The following is an 8,647-nucleotide window of genomic DNA, read 5'->3' on the forward strand; positions in this document are numbered from 1 at the left end:
GTCCTTCAGCTATCATGTTCATTGTATAGGCATGGTCCTCCTAATATCTGTGAAAGTGTATTGACTAATGTAGAGAGAAATATGAAGAACCAGGAGAACAATTTATACAATGTTAATAATACTGTAAAGACAAACAACTTTGAAGACTTAGGAACTCTTCAGTGCAATGACCAACCATATTTCCAGAAATCTCATATTAAAATATGTTACTGTCTTCCTAATAAAGAAGTGACTCAGAATGCAGAATGAGACTTTTTTTTTCATATAGCCAATGTGAAAATTTGTTTTATTTGACTATACATGTTTTCAATAAGGGTTTTGTTTTTGTTTCTTTCTCAGTTGGGTAAGGGAGGGAGAAGTGAAAGGGAGATGGGGTGGATTTTTGCTGATTGAAAAAAATTGACCAAAAATAAATTTAAAATAATATGCAAGAGATTGTAGAGTAAATGAACTCTTCAACTGGGAGTAAAATAAGATCTCAATTCAAACCAAGAAGAAGATGATCTCATCCAGCGGTGGGCCTCTGTCAATAATCTCCAGAATTTTAGGACCTAGAAGTCAGGAAAATAATGGTACTAGCTCTCAAACATCTCCTTGTCTCAGAGAGCTCTAGTCCACCATTCAAACACAGACCACAAAAAATTAGAAAATTAAAGAAAAGTTTTTTAAAAAGTATGCTTTGATCTGCATTCAAATTCTATTAGTTCTTTCTCTGAAAGTGGATAGCATTTTTCATCATAAGTCCTTCAGAACTGGGATCATTGTATTGGCCAGCCAGATTTCTTAAGGCTCCCCTATAAAATCACACGTTGCTACATTAAGAACATATAGTACCATTTTGCTTTGAATATAGGTCATGCCTCTAAAGTGAGATCTATATATACCCTGGAAAAAATCTCACCAATTATATGCCACAGTAAAGTTTTATAAGAGTCAGACTTAGTGGGCTAAGTATGGAAAGCAAACTGTAGCCTATATTTGGATAAATGCAGTATTTACTCATGGGAAAATAAGTACTCTTTTTAGTTTATAATTTTTAAAAAGAATTTATTTTCTTTAATTATAGAAAATTGAGGAGCCAGCGATAGAAGAGAGGGGGAAGAATTTAAGGTTTGGCTGCCTCAGAGTACTAAGGCCCCTAAAAAAATTGAATGGATTCCTGGGCCCAGGATATATCCTGGCATGCATGGTGTCCTGGGTTGGTGGAGAAAGTTGGGGGACTCAGGTCAATGGTAGCGGGAAAGGACCTGGGTTATTTGACATATCTCAGTTTTAATATCTGTAAAGTGGCTCAGTAAATGGAAGTTAAGACCTGCAGTTAGAAAAATTGAGGTTCAGATCCTGCCTCTGCTTCTAGCTGTTTAACTCCTGACCATATCATTTAAGTTTGCCAAGTCTCAAACAACTCTCTAAGATTTATCTACTAAATCATAGGAATCATAGATTTAGATCTAGAAAGGATGTTAGAAGGCTATCTTCTCCAATCTCTCCCCCCTTTTATTTGACAGATAAGAAAATTGACAACTGGAGAAATTAAAGGATTTGCCCAGATTTACAAAGGAAATGTGTGTAGAGACAAAGTTGATCTGCTTTGGTAAAGGAAGTTCCCCCAAAGGGATTAGATGTCCTTGACCTGATTAGTAGGCTGAGAGAAAGGAATTCTGCCTTGTCACTAGGATTGGAGAAGAGTCACTGTTTCCTCTCCCAGAGCTTTGATTTACTTTCTACCCCCAATCCCAATGGTAAACACTTTGCCCTACTTTTATATGTACTGAAACTTGATCAATTTGATGAGTTCCTCAGTCATCAACCTGATGAGATTATAGGGCATAGAGACATTGGAGGGGCATGTCTTCATGGAATGTAAGCATACCCACTAGTGCTTTCCGAATAGTACCTAGGGAAGTCCTAATCATTAGCTGAGTTAGAGTCAGGGGAATGGACTCCAGTTGGAGCATCCTCTCCCTCCATGGTCTATAAAATCGAGTTTATAGACCCTCTTTTCCTTCCCCCTCTCCCTATATAGTCTCTTCCCTTCTTCATTCCACTCCTACTTTGAGAAGGTAGATCAGATTGGTGTAAACAGGACTGGACCTTCATTCTGCAAATAGCTCCCCAAAAGAGTGGTTAATGGTGATTTGCATCAAAAGTACATGGCAGAAGTAACATGAACACAATTGCACAAAGCCTGAGAGGATAGTTCCTTGGATGGTATTTGTGAAACCCAACTCCTGTGTGGAGGAGAGAGGATTTTGAATTCCCTTGGCAATGTGATTCCTGAAATCTAGACTTCTCACCTGGGTTCAGTTCTAGCCTCAGATACTTCCTAGCAGTGTGAATTTGTCAAGAGATTTAACCTCTGTTTGTCTCAGTTTCCTCAACTGCAAAATGGGGATAATAATAGTACCTATCTCCCAGGGTTGTTATGAAGACCAAATGAGATATTTGCGAAGTACTTAGCATAGCACTTGGTACACAATAGGCACTATATAAATTTTAGCTATTATTATTAATATTGATTGTTATTCTAGACAGAGATGGAAAATTGTTTGACATCACCCTATAGGTAAGCCCAAACTCAAGAGTTTAGGGATTAGACCTTCTAAAGAGAGAAGATTATTTCCTGATACAGTGGTTTCCTTGGAGAAAGAAGGGGATAGTCTCACAGTCCTGAACACTCTTATTGGAGAACAAAACCAATATAGATTGTAGAGAAAGGATATTGCTTGTTCATCTTTTGTGTTTTCTGTATTTTAGTTCTATTATGGGTTCCAGTAAGTTCTTTGTATCTTCTGCATTTTTTGTGGTATGAAATAAGGGCTTTGCTGTATTTGATATGTAGCATAGAAAGTTATGCTGACTCAACATCCCATTGTTCAGACCTGCTTGTCAATCAGTCTAGGGTGAGGCATCACCCAGTCAGCAACTTTTGTATTACCTGCTATTCATGTCATCACAAGTCACCCTTTACCTGTTTGTACTTGTTAAACATCATTGTTGTTCAGTCTTCTCAGGCATGTCTGACTCTTCTTGGCCCCATTTGGAGCTTTTTTGACAAAGATACTAGAGTAGTTGGCCATTTCCTTCTCCAGCTCATTTTACAGATGACTTGCCCAGGGTCACAAAGCCAGTAAGTGTCTGAGGCCTGATCTGAAATCAGGTTTTCCTGATTTCAGGTCCAGCACCGCCTAACATCACATACAAGCAATTGCGTAGGAACTGAAATGCAATGGCCTGCCCTATTTTGCTGACCTGCACCTGTCTGAATTATCTTTATCTCATTATAAAGGTTATCAATAAAAGTGGCTCCATCTTGAATCCCTTGCTGATCTCTGGTAGTCAGCCCATCAATGTGTTATTACCTTGATCATTTTTAATAAATTCTTTTAATTTTTTTCCTGAATTTTGCCTCATTAATTAGGGTGAAAGTCCAAAGAAAACATTTTCCTTTTAACAATACCTTGAGAGCTCATATGGGAAATGGGGATACTTTTACACACATTTGGAGAAACCTACTTCTTTTTTTTGTTTGTTTTTGGTGAGGCAATTGTGGTCAAGTGACTTGCCCAGGGTCACACAGCTAGTAAGTGTTATGTTTCTGAGGCCGGATTTGAACTCAGGTCCTCCTGACTTCAGGGCTGGTACTCTATCCACTGTGCCACCTAGCTGCCCCAAAACCTACTTCTTTAAGGACAAAGACTGTTTTCTCTTCCTCGTATCTCCATTGCTTAGCACAGTGCCTAGGTATATAAAACCTTGCTGGTTGATTATGTACACCAGGAAATTTTCCTTGAGTAATTTCAGGTGGGGTTAATCAGACAAAGTGAGAAACTAATACTGCTAGTGTTGGTTCCAAAGATCAGACCTAGTCCGTGTGATCCCAGAGACAGAGGGAGGAGGAATGAAGGTGGGCAGTGGGACATCCAAAGATGCATTGAATCTGATGGTATTTAAGAGATAACCTAACTCCCTGAAGACCTGATAGGCTTAATGCTTTGCTCAAGGTCACCAGGCCAGCTAATAACACAGCTGGAACTAGAAACCAGATTCTCCTTCTAGTGCTTACCCTATTACATCCAAGACTTTCTGTATCTGTAGAATAGGCTATTCCCATTTTCCCACCCTTCCCCCCCACCCACAATCCATTCCCTTCCAAGAACTATAGTTCCTATATTCCAGGAAAAGTGAAGGATCTGTGCTGGGGTCCTACAACCCCCAGAATCTTGAAATAACCCTATTCTAGGGGTACTGTACTGGATTTAGAACAAGAAAACCTAGGTTCAAGTCCTGGTTCTATCAATTACTACCTTTGTGACTACGGGCTAATAATTTTACCTCTTTGAAACCCAGTTTCTGTAACTGTAAAATAGATACAATAATAGTGGCACTATAACAGAAAAGTGTTATCCATACGTGACCAATTATTGTTTTTAAAATCCCTGGTTCCAGAGGAAAAAGAGCTTCAGGTGGAATTTCAAATGAAAATCTTTCTGCATGACATTTAGTCTTCTTGGGCTACTCCTTAGTAATCTCCCCATTTTGGGAAGGGCCCAGAAATGAATCTGCTGTTTGTACCAGTTTGTCTCTTTGAAACGGAGGCCACTCACCTCTTGGCTTTGCCTGTCCTTCCTCTCCCTGCCAGGCGGAGAATATTGTCTCCTTCCTTTCCTGCCTGCTTTACTTGAAGTTGAGCACAAGGTTCTGGGCAAGAAGGCAGGCGGCATCCCAGGGTATGGTCCCACAAGCCAAATCATGTCAAATCCCTGCATGTTTGCTATACAAGAAGAAGGGCTGCTTGTTGGGGCCCAGAACTGGCTATGGGCCTGATTTGGGAGTGGGTGGAATTTAGGAATGTGAAAGACAAGGAGTGCAAAAAAAGCCTAGAGTGATTTTTTTTACATGTCTACAAAAAAAGGAAAGAAACAAAAACAGATACCAGAAATCTGCTTTTTCCTTTTGGAGCAGAGCACCAAGAACCTCTGGTTCACAAAGATCCGTGGCCCCTTGGTTGTAAAGTAGAACATGTTCTGATTGTGGTGATTCTTTCCCTCCCAGCCACATACCACACTTCCTGGGAGCCAAATACAAACAGTTCTTGCTGGGCATTGGCAAAGCCTGGGGGCTAATGTATTTGCCCTGTAGCCACATGGAGCATAGGAAAGCTGTCCCATGCCTGCTTTCTTTTGTGCCCTCCTCAATTACAAGTTTTGTTCTTAAAAGGAATAAAAAGCTAGGGACTTAGTGAAATTACAGTTTAGAGGTCCCCTTTTCTGCCAAACCTAAGCAATGTGCGTTTTGTTTCCTGTAGTAGTGAGTGGTGAGGCCCCGTGGTATGTAATTTATGCAGTTTCTTAACCTGCCGCAGTCCTTTAATGTACAAAGGTTACTGGGGAAGAGAAAAGAGGTAAGGAGGCCTGAGAAAGTGGAGAGTTAAAGATTGTCGTGATTTGCATTCACTAGGTATAAATTATAATTACAAAATCATACAGTGCTTTTGCAAATCTGGAGATTTGCAACTGGTGTTGAATTGTAGATGTGAAACAGGAGTACCAAAAGGTCACCTTTGCAACAGGGAGGACAGTGAAGATGGTAGCAACCATTCTGACTACATAGGCACCAAAGAATTTAGGCCCAGGTGCTAGTGTAGAACTATAGGTGCAGCAGCCATATTTTCAAACTAAAAAACAGGAAGCATCTGACACAGATATTCCTTGAGGGGGAGCCAAGATGGTACAATAGCAGGAAGACTGTACAGAAAGCTTCCCCGCCACCACCACACCAAACAAAACAAAACAAAGCCTTTTCTAAAGCTTTAATCTTCCTTCCTTACCTCTCCTGCCTCTCTCCCTCCTTTCTTTCCTTTCTTCCTTTCATCTTTCTTTCTTTCTTTCTTTCTTTCTTTCTTTCTTTCTTTCTTTCTTTCTTTCTTTCTTTCTCTCTCTCTCTCTCTCTCTCTCTCTCTCTTTCTTTCTTTCTTTCTTTCTTTCTTCCTTTTTCTTTCTTTCACAATTAGGACTATCCTATGCTTGTCGTAAAGACACAGGAACAATTATTACTTCACCTAAGAATACCAGCTTTAACATGAGCTAATGAGCATGCCAAGATGGCTATATCAGGATAGAAATCAGACAAACTAGGTAGAGAGCAGAGCCTTTGCTAGGGCAAAGAGAGTGCAATCAGTGGAGGCAGTAGGACTTCTGGAAGCTACAAACCATAGAAACATATCTAGGAAAGGAGCAAAGCAATGAATATAATGAAAAGAAAAAGGCTGAAATTGAAATAGGATTGGGGGGGGGAAGCACAGCGAAATACTTTTTATCTTTAAGAGAGCAGGGGAAGGAGCAGCTAGGTGGTACGCTGGATAGAGCACTGGCCCTGGAGTCAGCAGGACCTGAGTTCAAATCTGGCCTCAGACACATGATACTCACTAGCTATGTGACCTTGGGCAAGTCACTTAACCCCGATCACCTTGCAAGAGAGAGAGAGAGGAGAAAAACTGAGGTTAAAGTGAGGACCAGACCAAATATGCTCAAAGAAGGAACCATGGCAAGATTGAGTGTGATTTCCAAAGATTAGAGTCCGAAAGCATTAAGGAGAAATAATCTGAGGAACATCTCTGAGTTTAACATGGACGCTTTAGCTCCAGAATCAAAAAGAATAGAAAGGGAGTTCTGAAAAGTTCAAGCCTAAAAGCTGTAAGAAAATGCCAAGTGACACAAGAAGAAGCCCAGTTTGCAGTCCACTTAAAATATCGGAATCTCTGGGAGTAACTTGGCCTTTTTTGTATTTTCCTATTTCATTTAACCTCTTGTTTGCTCCTTTATTTGCTTCGCTAGCAATCAATATTTTGAAAGACTATAATTCCTGGGCTCTGATTCTGGCTTTGACACTGTCTTACTGAATGAAATTGGGCAAGTCACTGCCTCTCTTCTATATATATTGTCTCATCCTATCAAAATGTGAGCTCCTTGAGGATCAGAACTGTCTCACAATTGTACTTTTATCTCCAGCACCTAGGACAGTACCTAGCACAGAGCAGACATTTCATAATCAACCTTCCTTGTCCTCATCTCTAAAACAAAAGGCTTAGACTGATAATCTTTGAGGTCCCTGAACTGGGAGCAAGCCTTAGGGCTCTCATCCCTAGCAACAAGGGGCCTGGAAAGAATACTGTCATCATTCGGAAAAACTCGCCAGCAAGTGAGGCAGAGCCAAGATGCTGGAGTAAGGCAGGGACTTGACTTAGCTCTTCCAAATTCCCCTCCAAAAAACTTTAAGATAACACCAAATTCTGGAGCAGCAGAACCAACAAAAGGATGGGGTGAAACAATTTTTTCTAGCCCAAGACAACTTAGAAGGTTGACAGGAAAACTCTGTCTTACTGGGATGAGAATGGAGTACAGTCCAGTGAAGGCAGCCCAGGCAAGCCAGCAGCAGGCTGTGACTCTTGCTATGCCAGCAAAGCAGAAGTGAGGCCCTGCCCCTGGCCTTGCACCCCCGGCATGAGCCAGCAGCAAGGCCCCGTTCTACAAGCCAGAAGTAGGCCCTGTCCCAGTAAGCCGGTGTAGGCTTTGGGGACAACTGAATCAGCAGCAGCAACTTCCAGAGCTCTCAGCTCACAGATGGTAAAGGGGTCAGACAGCTGGTCAGAAGGAGATTACAGGGGACATTTTGCTGTCACTGGGTGCAGAACACCGTTGCATTGCACAAATGGGGATCTAGGTTATAGACCCAGGTCATAATCCCAGGATAAGGAAAAGCACTAGAACACTAGAGCATGCAGCCACAGGGGAGCAGGGATCCTGGTCCCAGGTCCAGGGCAGAAAAGAGTGTTTGTGGTTGCTCACAAACCAAATCGCAGACCAGGAGAGCAGTGGTCACACCTCTCCAGCTCTTACCACCTTGGAAGAACTGAAAACCTATAGATCCCCAGAAGTAGCTCTGAAAACAGCAGCATGGAAAAACCCAAAGCTTGGATCTCAGTTCAAATGCTGCTCCTGTCACTACTTGTGTGACCTTCGGCAAATGGCTTAACCTCTCTAGGACCACACGTGTTCATCTATAAAATGCCTCTTAGAGGTGCAGCTAGGTGGCGCAGTGGATAGGGCACTGGCCCTGGATTCAGAAGGACCTGAGTTCAAATTTGAACTCAGACACATAACACTTACTAGCTGTACGACCCTGGGCAAGTCACTTAACCCCATTGCCTAGCCAAAAATAATAAAATGTCTCTCAGGTTCTTTCCAGCTCTAAATCTATGATCCTATGTTCAAAATGAACTAATTTTCCTTCTCTCCAAAACCTTTTCCTCTTCATAATTTTCATTTTTCTTTTGGAGGCACCTCTTTCCTACTGGTTACCCACATCTGTAACCTCCGGGTCATCCTATAGCTCTTCTCTTTCCCATCCTTTCTGTATCCACGTTGCTGAGTCTTATCAGTTCTTCCTCCACAGCGTCTGCCGTATCTATCCCCTTCTCTCCACTTAGATGGCCACTACCTTAGTTCAGGCCCCTATCATCTTTTACCTGGCCAATTGAAGGATTTTCCAAGTTGACCTCCCCACATCCTGTCTCTTCCCTCTCCAGGTCACCTAACTACCAAATTTATATTCTGGCCATGTCACTTCCCTGCTCAAAAAGCTCCAG

The sequence above is a fragment of the Phascolarctos cinereus genome, unplaced genomic scaffold (genome assembly GCF_003287225.1).
Source record: "Phascolarctos cinereus isolate Bilbo 61053 unplaced genomic scaffold, phaCin_HiC Scaffold_726;HRSCAF=1367, whole genome shotgun sequence".
NCBI lineage: Eukaryota > Metazoa > Chordata > Mammalia > Diprotodontia > Phascolarctidae > Phascolarctos > Phascolarctos cinereus.